Here is a 19,066-nt window from a genome sequence, read left to right as displayed (position 1 = left end):
AGGTCCCTGATTTGGGGCCAGCCTCCTTGTGCTCAGCCTCATTAGGTTGTGGCACAAAATGTTCCTTGAGGTTTTTATTAATATGTACCTTCCTATGAAATCTCTCTGGTGTATATTTAGAAATCACTACTTCAAATGATGTCCCTGTTAGTTTGAAATTTTGCTCCCCATTCTTACATAAAGTCATTTATCTAGTGGAGGCAGACACTGAAATTACAAAAACAAAAACAAAAACAAAAAACAAATCTCAAACTCCTAGCAAAATGCTTGTAATAATGCTCCTAATTGTTGGCAGGAGATCAGAGCTTGTGTATTATAAATCTGCCCAGTGCCTCCGTGAGCAAACTGGCCACCAAAAATGCTGCAATAACTGATTCCACCTGACTCAGAAAGCCACAGCAGCAAGAACCATTGCGGGACTAGGCAGAAACAAAGTAGGTCAGAGCTTCCTTTGAAGACCCATGCATTCTGCAGTATGCTTAACCATATCTCTCAAATGTTTCTGCAGCTCAGTAGGAGGAAATCTCCTGCTGGGACTTAGTGTATTGCTTAAAAATGCAATTTGGATTTGTTTTCCTTAGAACAGTTTTCGAAAAAATTTTCCCCTTTTTTCCCCCAAATATGATATATATTTTAAGGTATCAAGTAATTAGTTCTCTGTATTAATTGTTTAGGGCTTGGGAGTTGGATATTTTTCTTTGGACTTAAAAAAGTCAACTACAAAGGCAGAAGGTGTGGAAAGGAGAATGCAATTGCAACATCAGTCTTTTAGGACTGTGTGGTCGTACAGCCTAAGAAAAAATGTCCTTAAAGCAAAAGGACCAGAATACATAGTGATACTGATAGAAAAATCACTGCTATAAATTATATTATGCTGACCAACTACAGTGGGAGAGCAAAATAATTTGAGAGAAATATGAACAAATATTTAATTACAACAATACAAATGTTCCAGCAATCACATGACCTTTTCCCACATGACACTGACACAGGGGAACAAACGTTCATGTGGCAGGAACTCCAACAAAGTAACCCAAGAACCCTAATCAATTGTCTTTTATTTTGTAGCTTAGGTACTAACGTCTTCTCATTTTTGTGAGGTTCCACTCGGAGAACTCTGTGTTTACCCTGTAATTAGCAATAATCGCGCCTCGGATAAACCTCATTGGCTACGATACTGCCACTGCGCAAAGCTTGTGTGTTTACCCTGTAATGACTTGGATGCTGAATTAAGTACTTGGTTAAATTATGCCAAGGAACTCACTTACATTGAAAGCAATAGTGAGCAATGAAAAATCCCTGTCTTCCTTTTTTTTGTCCTTCCTTCTAATCTTCTTTCTTTCTTTGAAATAGGTGAAACATATAAATGCTTAAAAATTCAAGACATGGTGAAGTCATGGAAAATGGTGGAGTAGTAAGCTCCGGGAATTGGTCTCTCTACTAAAAATAACTATTGAGTTGGCAAGAACTATCAGAATCAATGATTTCAGAACTTTGAAGTCTAGTTGAATATTTGCAGTATCAGGGTGGTGCCTGATGAAGAAAGAGGTTGGAAAATTTTGATATTTGATGTAGTGACTACAATTCCCTATCTCAATAGAGATAGAAGGTAGCTGTGAGGATGGTGGCCCATATTTCTGGTGTTGCTTGCTGGGCTAGGGTGGGTGAAAGAGATCTTGTCCTCCAAAAATTGGGATTTTGGTCAGCCTGGCAGATTGCTGAGAGGCTAGCACAGGAGCTGACTGTTGTTTCGTTCTCATACACAGAAGCAGCTTTCTGATAATATCAGTTGGGAAGATGTAAAGAGATAGAATATCCTTTTTTTTTTCTTGTAAATGCATCCAGGCATTTAAGGAAATCTCTGTCAGCTCACTTGCTGACTATGTAGATAAAAGAACAGAGACTTCAGTGGCCACATAAGACAAGGAGTATAGTCTTTGTACACATAGTTTGGAAAAAATCAGTAAACAAGTGGAAGACTGGGTCTTTATTAAGCAACAATAGCAATTTCTGGAGAGGGAGAAGAATTTGATTTCAAGATTTTTCAGATTATAATATTTAAAATGCCCAGTTCTCAACAAAAAATTATACAAAGAAACAGGAAAGTATGGCCCATTTGCAGAAAAACAAAACAAAACAAATTGACAAAATCATCAATGAAGGAGCTCAGACATTGGACTTACTAGACAAAGACTTAAACTGTCTTAAATATGCTCAAAGAGCTGAAGGGAACCATAAACAACTAAAGGAAACCAGGAGACTGGTGTATGAGTAAATAAGGAATATTGAGAAGGAGATAAAAAATAACAAAAAGGAACCAAATAGTATTTCTGGAGCTGAAAGTACAATATCTGAAATAAAAATTCATGAGGGGATGCAGTAGCAGAATCAAACTGTCTCAAGAAAGAATCAGCAAAGGTAAAGATAAAGCACTTAAAATTACTCAGACTGAGAAGCAAAAAGAATGAAGAAAAGGTAACAGAACTAAAGGGACCTATCAGACACTATCAAACAGAACAACATACCCATAATGGGAGTCTTAGAAAGAGACAGAAAGAAATAGGAGGAATATTTGAAGAAATGATTGCTAAAACCTTCCCAAATTTTGGGGGCACTTAGTGTGGCTCAGTTGGTGAAGCAGCTGACTCTTGATTTCTGCTCAGGTCATGATCTCAGGGTTCTGGGATTAAGCCCTATGTCAGGCTCCACACTCAGTGGGGAGTCTGGTTGAGGATCCCCCCCGCCTCCCCCTCCCCCCCTCATGCTCTCTTCTCTCTCTCAAAATAAAAAAAATAAGTCTTTAAAAAAAAACTTCCCCAAATTTGATGAAAAACATGAATCTACATCTAAGAAGCAGGATAAACTCAAAGAGAGATCTATACTGAGATATGTTATACTGTCAAAATCCAAAGCTAAAGCCTTTTTTTCTGACATCCATGGAAGAAAATAAAAATGTGGGGCTTTGGTGCCTTTGAAACTTCAAATGAACTAAAGCTATAAAGAGGATACACTGACAGACTTTTTTTTTTTTTTTTTTGAGAGAGAGAGAGAGAGCACACATAAGTGGGGGTTAGGGGTAGGGACAGAGGGAGAGAGAGAATCCCAAGTAGACTCCATGCCTAGCACAGAGCCCCACATGGGCTTGATCTCATGACCCTGAGATCATGACCTAAGCCAAAATCAAGAGTTGGACACTCAACCTACTGAACCACCCAGGTGCCCTTACACTGAAAGACTTTTGACCTTCAGGTGAGAAAAGTAGAGTTGATTACAAAAGAGCATTTGTTGCAGAAGACACCAGTTCTGAAAACACATTGACTGGCACTTAGTGGACAATAAATATTAATTTCTTTCCTTTCTACTGAGAAATCATTAATACTTCTTTATTTAGAGTTCTTTATTTTAAAAAAAAATCATTACAGACTATCAAGTGAATACATTTTAGAGCTTTTACCTTCAGATTAGAAATACCTCTGATTTTGAGATATTACATTGATTGTTCCCATGAAGCTGGCAAGCATCATGAGACTAATAAATTCTCTTTATGTTTGTGTTAATATGACTGGTGCTTGCTCATTTTATGTTACCTAGAGAGCCCCAGGAGACTGCAGCTACTAAGTGGGATATCTTGCTGGTGGTTAAAACTATTTGGTAAATAACAAAAGGATAATGAAAGAAAAAGATAAGAATGAATGATAGTGATAACTTCCACACCTTGAGCACTCTCTTTTACTGAATCTACATATGGTTTATTGGTCCAAGTTTTCAAATTTCTTAAAAAGGTAGTTTTCATTAAGTAAATATTAATCTCATATAAACTCTGAAAGAGTTGTGCATTGGAGTCAACTGCGGAGCTTTACTAAAAAAGATATGTACCTTGATTTCACAAGCAACTGAGTTAGGCATTGGGAATAAAATAATGAAATGGTCCTAGGTCCCTGCCATCAAGAAGCTAACAACCCAATCTGGGAGGGAAGCTATATACAGTAAGCTCTTAGGCAGCATGAAAAATGTTGCTGCTATAGGAACACAGAAGAGAGAACAAGTGATTTTGATTGGGGTATCACTGAAGGCTTCAATGCAAAGGTAGCATTCAATTTGAACTTAAAGGATGCTAAGTGAGTCACAAGGCAAAGATAAATAGGAATAGGAGAGTGGATTTTTAGAATAGATAAACTCTTATGAACAGTCTTGTTTTCCATTGGTGGCTTAGTAAGTACTACCATGTGTAACATGAAAGAGTAACCATTTGGGGTAATATTTTACTTTATAAAGACAGCTTTGTTTACTCGAGGCCTTCACTATTTCTTCAGATTTTACTTACCGATTATTCTTGTGTAGATTACCCATGCAGTAGATTCTATGAAGCACATTTGAATTTTCAAGTTGCCTTTACTTGTCTAGTACCTGGCCCAAAATACTAAACATTTAACCAACAAATGCTCTGAGGCTGTCGGTAACCAGCACATAGTATATGTTAGGAAAGTAATTCTGGATTGGGAGGTAAAGTCAAAAGGGCATAGGACAGTATTAGGGATAATAAGGGGTGCATGTGGCTTGAAAGAGAATATTCAATATTATAACATAATTTTCTGTTTGAAAAATGGAAAAGAATTCTCTTGCTTTTGTAATGCAAATTACAAGGAGCACACCTCTACCCAAGTAACCATAGCTGGTAGGCATACTTAGAAGATAGAGTGAGAAAGAACCCAGAGCAAGCAGTGTAAGATGCACGTTGGTTACCTAAAATGCTTTCCACTGTGTTCAGTATAATTTATACTGTCATTTCTGTTGCATATATAAATACGTTCCTTCTGAAATTATACATTTATTTTACTTAAAAATTAAACTCTCAAGTATTGGCTATGAGTAAGATTGAGTAAGGACAGTCCACTCTGTCTCTACCAATGAATATAGATATAAAACTAAGACAGAAGGCATGGGGCAGCTGTTGTTGACTTTGAAAATAAACAGTAGCAGATGGATAAACAGATACCAGAATTCAGAGTACCACCAAACTGGAGGTACATCTAACACTTTTCATCCTTCAGATCTCCCACTGCTTTTTTCACAGGCATGGTTGCATTTGCACATGTGCATGGCAGGGTAGGGTAACTGAATTGGCTGGAGGACTGAAAAAGTTCCATAGGTGAATGGGAAGTACTGGGAAATCAGAGGAGGAGATTTGGGAAAGTGATTCTATAAAATTGCTTATAAACTCTTGGACTCATCTGAAGCTGCCATGCCTAGATCTGTTTCTAACAAGCATACCAAAGACATTGAGAACTGAAATAACAGACCACTTTCCAGGTCCCAGACTGAACCACTGGGAACATTCATGGGATGGATCCAAATAACAGTACAAAGACTTTGAAAACTTTGAAAACTGAACTTGAAGAGAATCACAACTTGTAGAAAGTGAGTTAGAATTTGAAACCTGAACTTAAATTAATCACAACAATTACTTGCAAAAATAAAAATTTCATTATTTTTCATAGGTTTATACAAGGCCCAGAATCTCATAATAAAATGTCCAGGATATGATTTATATGCTTGATATATGAAGAACCATGAAAATCTCATTTGCATAGGAAAAGACAATTAATAGACTCTAAAGCCAAGATGATAGAGATGTTAAAATTATGAGACAAAGACTTCACACACTTATTATAGCAATGCTCCAACAAGTAAGGCCAAAAACTCATTAAGATAATGGGAAGAAAGTAAGTTTCAGTAAAGAAATAGAAGAAAAGAACCAAATGGAAATTTCAGAAATGAAAAATGTAATTACCAAAAAAAAAAAAAAAAATCACTGGGTTACTCTACAGCAGAATGGAGATGAGAGAAGATAGAATCACTGAACTTGAAGATTATCTATAGAAATTATACTATGTGTATACTAGATAAATAATTTTAAAATATGGGCAAATCCTAAGACATTGTGGGATAATATAAAAAATCCTAAGGTTTGGGTTATTAGAATTACAGAAGAGGAGGAAAAAAAGTGTAGTGCTGAAAAATATTTGAAGACACATGGCTGAGAACTTTCCAAATTTGACAAAAGACCTCAAATTCAAGAAGCTTAGTGAAACTCAACTGGGGGCAGGGGGAGAAAAGATAGAAATTCAAGCTCAGAAAATCAAACTGCTAAAAACTAAGAAAAAGAATAAAATCTAGAAAGCAATGATATTACATATAGGGAACCAATAATGCAAATGACTTCAGTTTCCAAAGGAGAAACCATGGAGACAAGAAGGAAGTGCCACAACATAATTAAAGTGCCTTGGGGAGGTGGGGGAGACACGTCAATCCAGAATTCTGTGTTCAGTAAAAATATCCTTCATTAATGAAAGTGAAATAAAGACATCCTAGATGGAGGAAAATTTAGAGAAATTGATGCCAGCAGCATTTGCCCGTAGGCATCAGCATGGGTTCCTGCTCCCAAGTACCTGAGTCAGATATGAACAGAGAAAGCCACCCTGAAATATTTATGCACCTTTGCATGTCCCCCTTGCTCATGGACCCTAAATGCCTGGGGTCTCCTTTGAAATTCCATTTGTACAAACCCAAGCAGATTTTTTGGAGAGGAGTTTCCTCTTCTTCCCAGGAAGTAGTTCACTATCATACTATCATTGATAGTGCCAATGGACCCAAGGTCCTACTTGTGACATCTAGATTGGCTGCAACTTCTGACTGCTGGTGGTTGGAATGTTATTCATTGTGCAGGGATAAAGAGCTCTCTGTGGCACCAAGCAGTTCTAGTGTAGAAAATGGCACAGAAGAGACTAGAGCCAGTGACTGAGAGGGCAGAATGCAGTAGCCACTTTGTGGCTTCTGTTACTCAGTGTAAATAGCAACCTCATTGGATTGAAGATACACGTGCAGAAAAAGTGCTGGTGTAAGCATGCACCCCAGTCACAGAGTCCCAGCTTCTCTTCTTAAGCTTGCTCAGGCTCAATATGCAAGCCCCAGGCTGGCTTTGCTACTGAATAGAAGTCTGGCCAGTGGTGCAGCTCTCAGATCTACCAAGACCATAGACCCCCAGGGTCTAGAGAGGTCATCCCACCAGCCTCCCACCTGCCTTGAGGCAAACAGTAGCACTTTTAGTTTCCAAAGTTACCAAAAAAAAAAAAAAAAAAAAGTGGCCTGGGGCACCTGGGTGGCTCAGTCGTTAAGCGTCTGCCTTCGGCTCAGGTCATGATCCTGGGGTCCTGGAATCGAGCCCCACATTGGGCTCCCTGCTGAGCGGGGAGCCTGCTTCTCCCTCTCCCTCTGCCTGCTGCTCCCCCTGCTTGTACTCTCTCTCTCTCTGTCAAATAAAAAAATAAAAAAATATTTAAAAAAAAAGTGACCTATAACCATTTAAAGAGGTAGAGGGAGGATCAATTCTTCATTGATTTGTAAAGGAAACTACAGGAAGATGACAAACCTGGGTCTAATAACGCACATAACCACCTAACTGAAGGCTCTGATTTTCGTCAATATAGTGGCTCAGAGTCTCCTTTAAGCCTAGGACTTCTATTGATTCTAGTTTTCTTAATCTCTGAGAAGCTTATTCTGCTGTATATGCCTCTTTGCAAATGTCAGCCAGGCTTCAGTGCAGAAAGACCCACCCAACAGAATGGGTCACATTGCTCCTTGTTGTCCATTTTGAACCACAACACCACTGATGCGGGAGACAAGGCCTACGTGTAGATAAAACTCAAAATTGGAATAGCTGTCAAGGGCCAGTCAGCATGGGATTGAAGTCCATGCTGGGGCTTCCAAGGAGGCTCTCCATCCCCTAGGGTACAGTGGGACCCTGCAGGGTATAGGCCAAAGTGGGCTTGGCTCCCTCAGAGCCCCTAACATGCACATCTGAGTCAGCTGTCATTGGCCCTTACCTTCAAGCTGATCTTCATATACATATGGAAAAGAAAGTGAACTAGAATAACCAAAGTCATATTGAAAACAATGAAAAAAAGTTTGAGAGTCACATTCCCTGGACCCAAGAATTACTGTAAAACTGCCTTAAGACAGTGTCGTATTGGCAAAAGAATGGTGTCAGAGTAAAGATTTCAGATATAGACCCACACAAGCATGGTTAATTGATTGTTGACAAAAGGGTAAAACTAAGTCATTCAACAAAAGGATTGTCATTCAACAAATGATCCTGGGACAATTGGACATCTAGATAGAGGGGGAAAAATGAATCTACAAACAGACTTCACAACATATGTGGAAATAAAAATAAAATGGATCTTACACCTGAATGTAAAACCTTGATCTGTGAAACTGCTAGAAGAAAACATAGGAGAAAATCTTTGGGACCTTGGGTTAGGTAGAGAAGTCTTAGATATGAGATCAAAAGCAAATCTCTAAAATAAAAATGGAAAAATTTGTCCTCATCAAAATTAGAAATATAGGCTCTCTGAAAGACAGTGCTTTGAGAATAAGGAGACAAGCTACAACCAGGAGAAAATATTTGCAAAACACATGTCTGACAAAGGGCTTGTTTCCAGAGTATATAAATGACACTCAAAACTCAAGAAAACAAACAACCTGATTTAAAAATGGGCAAGAGATTTGAACAGACACTTCAACAGTGAAGATATGTGGATATTGAATAAGCACATGGAAAGATGATCAATATCATTGGTCAATGGGAAAACAAACTTCAAGCCATGAGGATAAGAACTGGCAATACTAAGTGCTAGCAAGGATGTAGAGCAGCTGGGATACTCGTACATTGAAGGTGAGAACGTAAAATACTGCAACTACTTTGGAAGATAGTTTCCCGCTTTCTTGTAAAGTCAAAAATGCACTCATCATATGACTCATTCATAAGTATTTACCAAAGAGAAATGAAAGCATATATTCACACCAAAACCTTTACACAAATATTTATAGCATCTTCATTCACAATTACCAAAAACTGGAAACAACTCGGATGTCCTCCAACAACTGAACAGATAAACAAGGGCTGGTACATCCTTACAAAGAATATTTCTCAGTAATAAAAGTGAGCAAAGTGCTTATCTAAGTAACAACATGGTTGAATATTAAATACATTATGCTGACTAAAAAGACCACTTACTACATAGGATTCTATTATATGACATCTTCAAAGGAGAAGCAATAGGAACACAAAACAGTTCAGTGATTTACAGGTACAAAAGGTGGACTGACTGCGAAGGAGACAGAAAATGTAGGGGGATGAGGAAATTGTTTTACATTTAGTTTTGGTGGTAGTTTCATACCTGTATGTGTTTGTCAGAGCTCAATGAAGTCTACACTGAAGAGGGTGAATTTGTACATATGTAAATCATGCCTCAATAAACTTGTCTACACAAATTTTTTTAAAACTGCCGCTTCGACTGAAGTTGAATCAAACTTTTTTTTTTTTTAAAGATTTTATTTATTTGAGAGACAGAGAGCGAGAGCGTGGGTGAGAGGGAGAGGGAGAGAGAATCTGAAGCAGACTCCACACTGAGCACAGGGCCCAACATGGGGCTGGATCCCACAACTGGGACCTGAGCTGAAACCAAGAGTCAGAGGCTTAACCGATTGAGCCAGCCAAGCGCTCCTGAATCAAACTTCTTAAACACTGAGTTGAACTGAGATAACTATTACTGTAATAGGCATTCACAATAATGTAGCAATACTAGGCCCACGGGTGTCATTTTTGGCAAAGAAAAAAGTTCATTGGGCAGCGAGAAGCAGGAAGTTGTACATTGTTCACCTCTAAGCACTGTCTTCCAGAACAGCCCAGTAATCTATAAGAACGCATTAACCATGTAATAAGGGAGTCAATTAGGTGGAGAAATGTTCACTACACACCAGATATTTGCCTTGCTTTATGAAAATTTTAATGCTGTCATGAAGTTATTTTGTCTCATACTGAAGTTCCTCAGTTGTCAACAGGAGAGAGCCTGGCTGGATTTAAAGTTGGAACACATTTTCTTCCTGTCTTAAAGCCAGGCATAAGACTAACTGCTTTTGCTCTCGAAAAAGTATAACTTTCAGCAAAGCTTGGTATAGTTGTCTGATGTATTGAAGTTTTGAATACATTGAATCTGAAACACCAGCATTATTTCTTTTTATGATTTACTTTGAACATACAGAGCCAGAATCCAGCTATGGATTCAGCAAATTGTCTCTTAAAATGCCTCATCATTTTCTTGTCTTAATGAAGCTTATAAAGTCAAGGCTCTTAAAAATTATTTCAAAGAAAATATCCAAATCCAATCTCTGCAGGATGAATTCAGGCAATATTTTCCTGATGTCGCTCCTGAAAATGCCATTTAGAAGGTTATGACGAAGGCTTTTCTTACTAATGTTGAGTCATTTCCAGATTTTAAGAGGGATTTTAGAATTTAAATTTGATGTAGCTGTCAAAAAGAATATATGGAATGTCACTTTGGATATTTTGGGGGCAAAATATCTTTCTGTCACAAGAGAAGAGGATTTGAGTGTCATCTATTTTCATCAGCACATATTTACAAAGTTGTATTTTTTTTCCTGTACTTTTGCCTCTGAAAGTGAAGTAGCACAGTAGGCTCGGTGGTAGTCGTTAGTGCCATGGCTAGATATTCTGGTTCTTTGTTTTTCAGCATATGATAGGATTAACACTTCCTGCCTCCCTTTTGCTTGCATGTGGGGTGTGTGAATAGTTTTGGCTAGTTATGAGGGGAAAAGATACATGACACTTGCAGGCTGAACATTTAACACCAAAGTGAGACACCCCAGAACTCTCTTTCCAACTGCTTTGGCCCCCAGCTGTATTCATTTCCTAGGGCTACCATAACAAATTGCCATAAGTTAGGGAACAACAGGAATTTATTCCCTCACAGTTCAGGAGGCCAGAAGTACAAAATCAAGGTGTCTGCAGGGTTGGTTCTTTCTGGAAGCTCTAAGGGAGAAACCATCCCATTCATCTCTCTTAGCTTCTGGTGATTGTGGTCAGTCCTTGGCATTCCTGGCCTTGTAGACACAGTACTCCAATTTCTGCCTTCATCCTCATATCACCTTCTCTGTGTTTGTGTGTCCACTTCTCTTCTCTCTCTCTTTTTTATTTTTTTATTTTTATTTTTTTGGTAAAGATTTTATTTATTTGACAGAGAGAGCAGAAGCAGAGGGAGAGAGAGGGAGAAGCAGGCTCCCTGCTGAGTGAGGAGCCCAATGCGGGACTTGATCCCAGGGTCCTGGGACCATGACCCGGGCCGAAGGCAGCCGCTTAACAGACTGAGCCACCCAGACGTCCCGCTCTCCTTTTTAAAGATTTTATATATTTGAGAGAGAGCGAAGGCAAGAGAGATCACAGAAGCAGAGGGAGAAGCAGACTCCCCATTGAGCAGAAAGCCCGATGCAAGGCTCAATCCCAGGACTCTGAAATCCTGACCTGAGCTGAAGGCAGACCTTTAACTGAATGAGCCACCTAGGTGCCCTTCCACTTCTCTTCTTATAAGAACAGCAGTCATTGGGTTTATGACCCATCATAAATCCAGGATGATTTTTATCTTGATGTCCTTAACTAATTATATCTTCCAAGATCCTATTTCCAAATATGGTCACAGTCTGAGGTTCCAGGTGGACATGGATTTTTGGAGGACACTATTCAACTAACTGTACCAGCGAAGGTCCAGATACTTGATGCTCCATCAACCCAGGATCCAGGGTGAAGATAGCATGGAGCAGAGCCTAAGCCAACCTATAATGGACCTATAGCATAAATGAGAAACAAACCTGCGACAGCAGGTCATTGAGATTTCAGGGATGTTTATCACCATAGCATCCCCAGGTACATACAGGTCTGATATTGAAAGTGACCCCTTTAAGTGTTCAACTCTCCATCTTTCCCGGTGTGAAAATGTCTGTTGGAAGCAAACAGACTCAGTGATCATTTTAACATCAAATGATTAAGGTAAAAATGCTTTTTTGGGGGAATAATATATATATTCATTTTTATTCTAAAATCACCCTTACTTTGATATTTTTGTCACAGTGCTGAATTTATTTTGGCTTTTAAGCTTAAACCTTACTTTAAAGTAAGTTATCTGGGTTAGAAAAAAGATGACCAGTACTAGTTTGTAGAGGATAATATTTTCACATTTGGAAAATTAAAAAGTACTTTGGGTAAATGAATTTGTTTTTCAAAGGTCAATCTATCATTTTAATAAAATGTCAATCAAAATCCATGTATTTCTTTTAATGTAAAAAAATGACACAGAAGTTCATTAAAAAAATAGTCACAACAGTTCATTCTTTTAACTGATTTCTTTTGAGTTTAATATACAAATGTCATATTTATTATTTTTGAGCCTGTCCCTCATATTGGTCTGTAGTTTTCTGAGTTTTCTTTTTAGGATTTTGATTTTGCTTTCCTCATTGAATAAATGAGGATATTTGGATTTTTTTTTTTTTCCCAGTGCCCTGAAACAGTTTCAATATCATAGGAAATGCATTTAAATGCATTTTTTGGTGTTTTTTGTTTTTAACTTTGATGGACATATTTCATACCTCATCTGAGTATGATCATTATCATAGGTGGTGTTGTTTAACATATTTCTTAATTTATATATTATTGATCTACTTGTATTTCTTTATGTAAGCCAATATTGGTAATATAGTGTTTTGCTTGAAAATAGAGCTTTTCAGTAAGATTTTAACATGACCATAAGTTTCTATATATGTACATTATTTTAATATGTATATAATGTTACAGTATTATGATTATAACTAAACATTTTCTTCATATGCTACATTCCTTCTCTTACTCCTAATGATGTAAATTCTTGTTTTTAACTATTTCTTAGTTTTTAATTTTATTATGACTTTTTTTTTCCTAAACCTCATCCACTGTTCTTTGTTTTATCCTTCAGATATGTATCTATATGTTTGTGTATATAGATAGATACAGATATATGGTGTCACTCTGACTTTGGTTATGCTTCTGGCTTTCTCCTGGGTTCCCTTTTTCACACACTCACTAGGTCAATTCTCTGTATCCAAGGACTTGGAGGTTGGGAAACCTTCCTTTCAATTTCTGTTTTATTTCCACTCAATTTTTGCAATTTTCTAACATTTTCTGCTTCCTTGTGCTGATAAAATTTACTCATTAGAATGGGCTATGGGTGAAGGGGACAAGAGAGGCTGAATTACACTGCTCTGAATCAGAGCGCCCTCTCCTTTATTTTGAATGATTACTTCCTGTTTCTCATGGTCCCAGCCAACTGCATGGTGCATAGTAAGCCCTTAAGGAAATAAGTATTGATGGATTTTTAGCAGGTTGAGAACAATCACTTCGTACAAGAGAGTGAAGCCATTAGAATATTACGATAAGCCCTGAAATTTACTTTTTATTTTTTTATTTTTTTATTTTAATTTTTTAATTGTTATGTTAATCACCATACGTTACATCATTAGTTTTTGATGTGGTGTTCCATGATTCATTGTTTGTGCATAACACCCAGTGCTCCATGCAGAACGTGCCCTCCTCAATACCCATCACCAGGCTAACCCATCCTCCCACCCCCCTCCCCTCTAGAACCCTCAGTTTGTTTTTCAGAGTCCATCATCTCTCATGGTTCATCTCCCCCTCCGATTTCCCCCCCTTCATTCTTCCCCTCCTGCTATCTTCTTCTTTTTTTTTTTTCTTAACATATATTGCATCATTTGTTTCAGAGGTACAGATCTGAGATTCAACAGTCTTGCACAATTCACAGCACTCACCATAGCACATACCTTCCTCAGTGTCTATCACCCAGCCACCCCATCCCTCCCACCCCACCCCCCACTCCAGCAACCCTCAGTTTGTTTCCTGAGATTAAGAATTCCTCATATCAGTGAGGTCATATGATACATGTCTTTCTCTGACTGACTTATTTCACTCAGCATAACACCCTCCAATTCCATCCACGTCATTGCAGATGGCAAGAGCTCATTCCTTTTGATGGCTGCATAATATTCCATTGTATATATATACCACATCTTCTTTATCCATTCATCTGTTGTTGGACATTTTGATAAGCCCTGAAATTTAAAGATTAATTTGATAGTTTAATTTTTTCTCTCATATAGCAAATATTCATGAGACAGACCTCATTTCAGCCCATATATGGAGCACAGAATAATACAATGGCATGGTTCCTGTCATTGAGGTTTTTGTTTTTGTTTTTTAAGTAGGCTCCATGCCCAGGGTGGAGGCCAGTGTGGGCCTTGAACTCAAGACCTTGAGATCAACACCTGAGCTGAGATCAAGAGTCAGATGCCCAACCAACAGAGCCACCCAGGCACCCCTCAGTGAAGTTCTTATAAGCTTTTAAGTCTCTTCTTTGCATTCAGCTCCTGATGCTATCCTTGTTAACATAATAAATACTATTGTACATCCCTGTACTTCACAATTATAAATACCTTGATAATTTCCAAGGTACTTTCTCTGATATTGGTATCTCCTTTGGTCACACAACTAGATGTGATGATAAGGGATCTAAATTCACGGTAGCCACAAGGACCAAATATGTTATCATCTCTCTCTCTTCAATCAAAATTGAAAGCACCAGAGATGTAATTAATTTGGGAAATTTACTGAGCGTGCAGAGCTTTGAATACAGTTTATTTATCAGGCAGCCACATTTACACCCTAAACTCAAAGAGCTCTGAATGCATGCCAACATCAATTATATGTGGTAAGGTGTATATACAGTTTATCAATTGCTTAGATCCTCAACTAACATAAATCCTACGGAGAAAGGAGGATGAAACTCTGGGAGAACAGTAAAAGATGCTGTCCTTCTGGAAAAAAAAAAATTCAGTATACCCAATGGTTGTTATCATAGATGAATCAGACCAAAAGTTAGAACAGTGAAAGGGACAAAATGTGGAGAAAATATAAAAACTGGGAAAAAAAAAAAGTGAAAATTCATGCACCCATTCAGCTTTGTGCATTCCTGGGTGATTGGCATTTAGTGATAATCCAGATGGCCAGCTAAGATGTTCCCCTGTCACCAGGCTTTTGGTGTCCTGTAAATAGTGGCCTACAAGCCATTTTGCAGCACAGTTAAGTTAAAGCTGAACTATTCCTAACTGCCAGCATAATCAAGTAATATTTGCCACTAGGCATAAAATGAAGTGGTGTCCTTGAGGATTTTTTATTCAGTCACTGTGGTTTCTTAAAAAATGCAAAATGAATTGCTGAGAAGATGCTAAATTTATTTGCAACTCTAAAAACTTATCACTCTCTACAGAGGGATGATGAAAAGATTAACCACCAGTTATCTGAGAAGTTGGAACACCCAGGCCTTAGGCAACAAGGAAACTTCCTTTGAATCCAGAGGGATAACTTATAATTCATCTGAAGGAGCTCAATGCCTAATTGGAAAAAAAAAAGAAAAGAAAAGAATTAATAATGTGGAATAAGGCATAATATGAAGGACTAGGGAATGTTATAATCATCACCCATTCTGCTATGTGGGAAATAGGGAGTAATGTAGTCTGATTGTGTAGAGCATAGATTTAAAAGAGAACCCTCATAAATGAAATGAAAGAGCTATTTATTCCTTATCACCTCTTGACAAGTGATTTCTGAATCCCCACTCTAATGCTTTGTTATCAATGAATAATAAAGAGATTTAAAATAAATCAATGTTGGGCACCTGGGTGGCTCAGTCGGTTAAGCGTTGGACTCTTGATCTCAGCTCAGGTCTTGATCTCAGGGTCATTCGTTTGAGCTCTGAGTTGGGCTCCATGCTGGGCATAGAGCCTACTTAAACGTAAATGAATAAATAAATAAGGTAAAATAAATCAATGTCTGTTCTGAATCTACACAGGAATTAAGACATGTCTACATTCCAAATATGCACAATCTTTTCATAGTGCCAAAAATAAACATGAGACCTAAGGTTATTAATCAAGTATTATGTGCCAGGTACTGTTCTAAACAATTTATATGGATCTCATCTAATCACTCCCATAAAATCCACTATACACCTTCTCAGGTCCATTAGGATTCGGCATCTCTCAGTGCTGCTTCTTGTGCACAATCAGTATAAACAAGTGAATGGTCAACATTGCTCTACTGCTTTTTTCTCAGGTGCTTCCCATGCACTATTCTGTTTAGTCTTTACAATAAGCCTGTGTGGAATGCACCATTTTTTCCGATGATGAAACTGGGCTCAGACAGATGGAGTAACTTGTCTGTGGCCTCCCAGCACGAAACTGGTGAACATAGGATTCAAACTCGAGCAGTCTGTCTCCAGAACTGGTACTCTTGAGACTGTATACTGAGTTGCTTTCATGCTGCCAAGGAGGTTTATTGCCAGTATTCAGTCTCAGAATTATCCACTATGAGATCAAAGTGAGACAAGCATAATGCTTGGCATAATAACTCCATTGAGCTCAGAATCAGTCACAGAATCATTTAAACAGCAGCCTATTCTCACACCCCAGCTGCTTAACTGTCCCTGAGGTTCCAAATGTCTACTCTCTAGCAGAAGTGATATTTCACAGGATGGTGTGTATTTAGCTGAGCTTTTAAAGAAACGTCAGCTGGCTTATCCGAAGGGCCAAAATAGCACTGCGTTTTAAAACAGAAAATATTAACACATTTCACCAGCATGAATATAACTGCAATTCTGTTGTGTGATTATGCTTTCAAAAAGTGTTATTATTAGTTAGCCATCTCAAAAGTGACAGAAGGACGTGGCAACAAAGGTAAAGAGATAAATTATTATTCTTTATAAATTATCTGGGCAAATCCTCTGGAGGGGAAAAGGCAACAAACCTGGAGCTTGTTATTTTGACGTGTCTTCCTCATTTCTCCTCATTGTGTCTTTTTTTTTTTTTTAAGATTTTATTTATTTATTTGACAGAGAGAGCACAAGCAAGGGGGGGAGCAGGCAGAGGGAAGGGAGAAGGAAGCTTCCCTGCTGAGCAGGGAAGCCAATGCGGGGCTTGATCCCAGGACCCCGGGATCATGACCTGAGCCAAAGGCAGAGGCCCAACCTACTGAGCCACCCAGGCACCCCTCATTATGTCTTTAGTACAACCCTCCATGAGGACCAAAGATCAATTTCATGGTTCAAAAACTTGGAAACAATACCTCCCAAACATGTATGCTCTATTGAGCAGTACTATATGGAAGCACGTCACTTTATCCAACATTACATTATGGAAAGACAACGTAAAACCAAAACGAATTTGGGGGATTGTTTTGTATTTGTGTGTGTGTGTGTGTGTGTGTGTAGTGAACATTATTCTGTATAATTAAATACAGATCTTCTATGTGAATAACCTTTGTCCATGTTTTTAGAGTTGTCCTATTTTGTTATTAGTCTATAGGAAATCTTCATTTTATGTATATTTATTCTTTGCATGTATCAGCAATTTTGTTATCAATGTGTGGTATACTCTCTGTATTTTTCAGAGTGTCTTTTCTGTAGAGACTTTAATTTTTATGTAATGAAATTTGTTCTCTTTGTAGTTTCTCAGGGTTTTGTTTTATGTAAGGATTCCACTCTCCAAGATTATCTAAATAGCTTTTTTGTTTGTTTCTCATAATTTATCTGTGTCAGGCAGGATGGATCAGTGATACTGTAGTAAAGAACCATCTATAGATTTCAAGAGCTTTACACAACAAAATGTTTTACTCGTGTTACATGTCCAGTACAGGTCAGGAAGGGATCTCTGTTCATCACAAGATGACGAAGGTTTCAACTCCACTAATACTATGTCCCTCATTTCCATAAGGCTTATTCTTAAAATAATCGAAGCTGTAATCTGTTTCATTGTCACGAAACACCCACAATCCTCTTCTCCTTACCCTGCTTAAATGGGTATTTTTTTAAGTTTTTACTAATAGAATTTGTTATTTTATACATACAAATTTTTATTTAGCTTGTTTTTCCTCTTTCACTGCTATCAACACCAAAATGCTTAGGTCTCTGAGGGCACAGAATATTTTGTTTGGGGTGTGTGTGTGTGTGTGTGTGTGTGTGTGTGTGTGTGTGTGTGTATTTTCCACTGGTGTGTTGTGAGTCTCTAGAACAGGGCCTGGCACACAGAATGTGCCCAGTAAATATTTTTAGAATTATTTAATGAAATGTCATAAATCAATAAGAGAAAAACGTAGACAACCCTAATAGAAAAATTACTGATAAAAGTTTGAGCAGGAAATTCACAAAGAAGGAAATCCAAATGACTAATAAACTGAAAAAGATGCTTTGCTTCTTTTTTTGATCAAATTCTAACTTAAGCCACAATGAGATAATTTTACATATACACAGATTAAAATTTAAGACTTTGATAATCTGGATGATGGCAAGAATGTATAACAACAGAGATCCTCATATACTTCTGGAGGGAGTATAAATTGGTCCAAGTACTTTGAAAATAGTTTGGCATGGCCTACGAAAGTTTAATATATGAATATGTCACTTTTGGGAATATAACAAAATGTTACACATGTGCATAGATGTTATTACAAAAATGTTAATAGCACTGTTCATAAAACAAATTTAAAAATGAAAGCAATCCAAATGTTCTTCAGTAGTTATTGGCTAAAAAGTACTGACAAGTCTATAGAGTGGACTATTATCTCAGTGAAAAGGAACAAGTCACAGGGACACACAGACATCAACAGAATTGAAACCTGCAAATACATTGTTGAGTGAAAGAAGTTACAGAAGAATCGTATACAATATGATTCCATATATACCAAGTTCAAAAAGAAGCAGAACCAATAATATATTGCTTGCAGTTGTAATCATAGGTGGTAAAATATTTTCTATAAAGTAAGGAAATAAATTATATCCATCAATTTATTAGTTACTCTTAGTGGGGAGACAATGAGATGTTAGCAGGAGAGGAATTCTTTTTTTTTTTTTTTTTATATTTTTTAAATTTTTTATTGTTATGTTAATCCCCATACATTACATCATTAGTTTTAGATATAGTGTTCCATGATTCATTGTTTGTGCATAACACCCAGTGCTCCATGCAGAACGTGCCCTCCTCAATACCCATCACCAGGCTAACCCATCCTCCCACCCCCCTCCCCTCTAGAACCCTCAGTTTGTTTTTCAGAGTCCAT

General features: G+C 37.7%; 1 pseudogene; it reads right to left on the bottom strand.

Moving 5' to 3' along the window:
- Window positions 1-996: 996 nt before the first annotated feature.
- On the bottom strand, window positions 997-1,195 carry LOC116647760 (annotated as a pseudogene).
- Window positions 1,196-19,066: the final 17,871 nt, after the last annotated feature.

The sequence above is a fragment of the Phoca vitulina genome, unplaced genomic scaffold (genome assembly GCF_004348235.1).
Source record: "Phoca vitulina isolate PV1807 unplaced genomic scaffold, GSC_HSeal_1.0 scaffold40, whole genome shotgun sequence".
Lineage (NCBI taxonomy): Eukaryota > Metazoa > Chordata > Mammalia > Carnivora > Phocidae > Phoca > Phoca vitulina.
The sequence above is the reverse complement of the archived record's forward strand: the minus strand, read 5'-3'. Positions and strand labels throughout refer to the sequence as shown.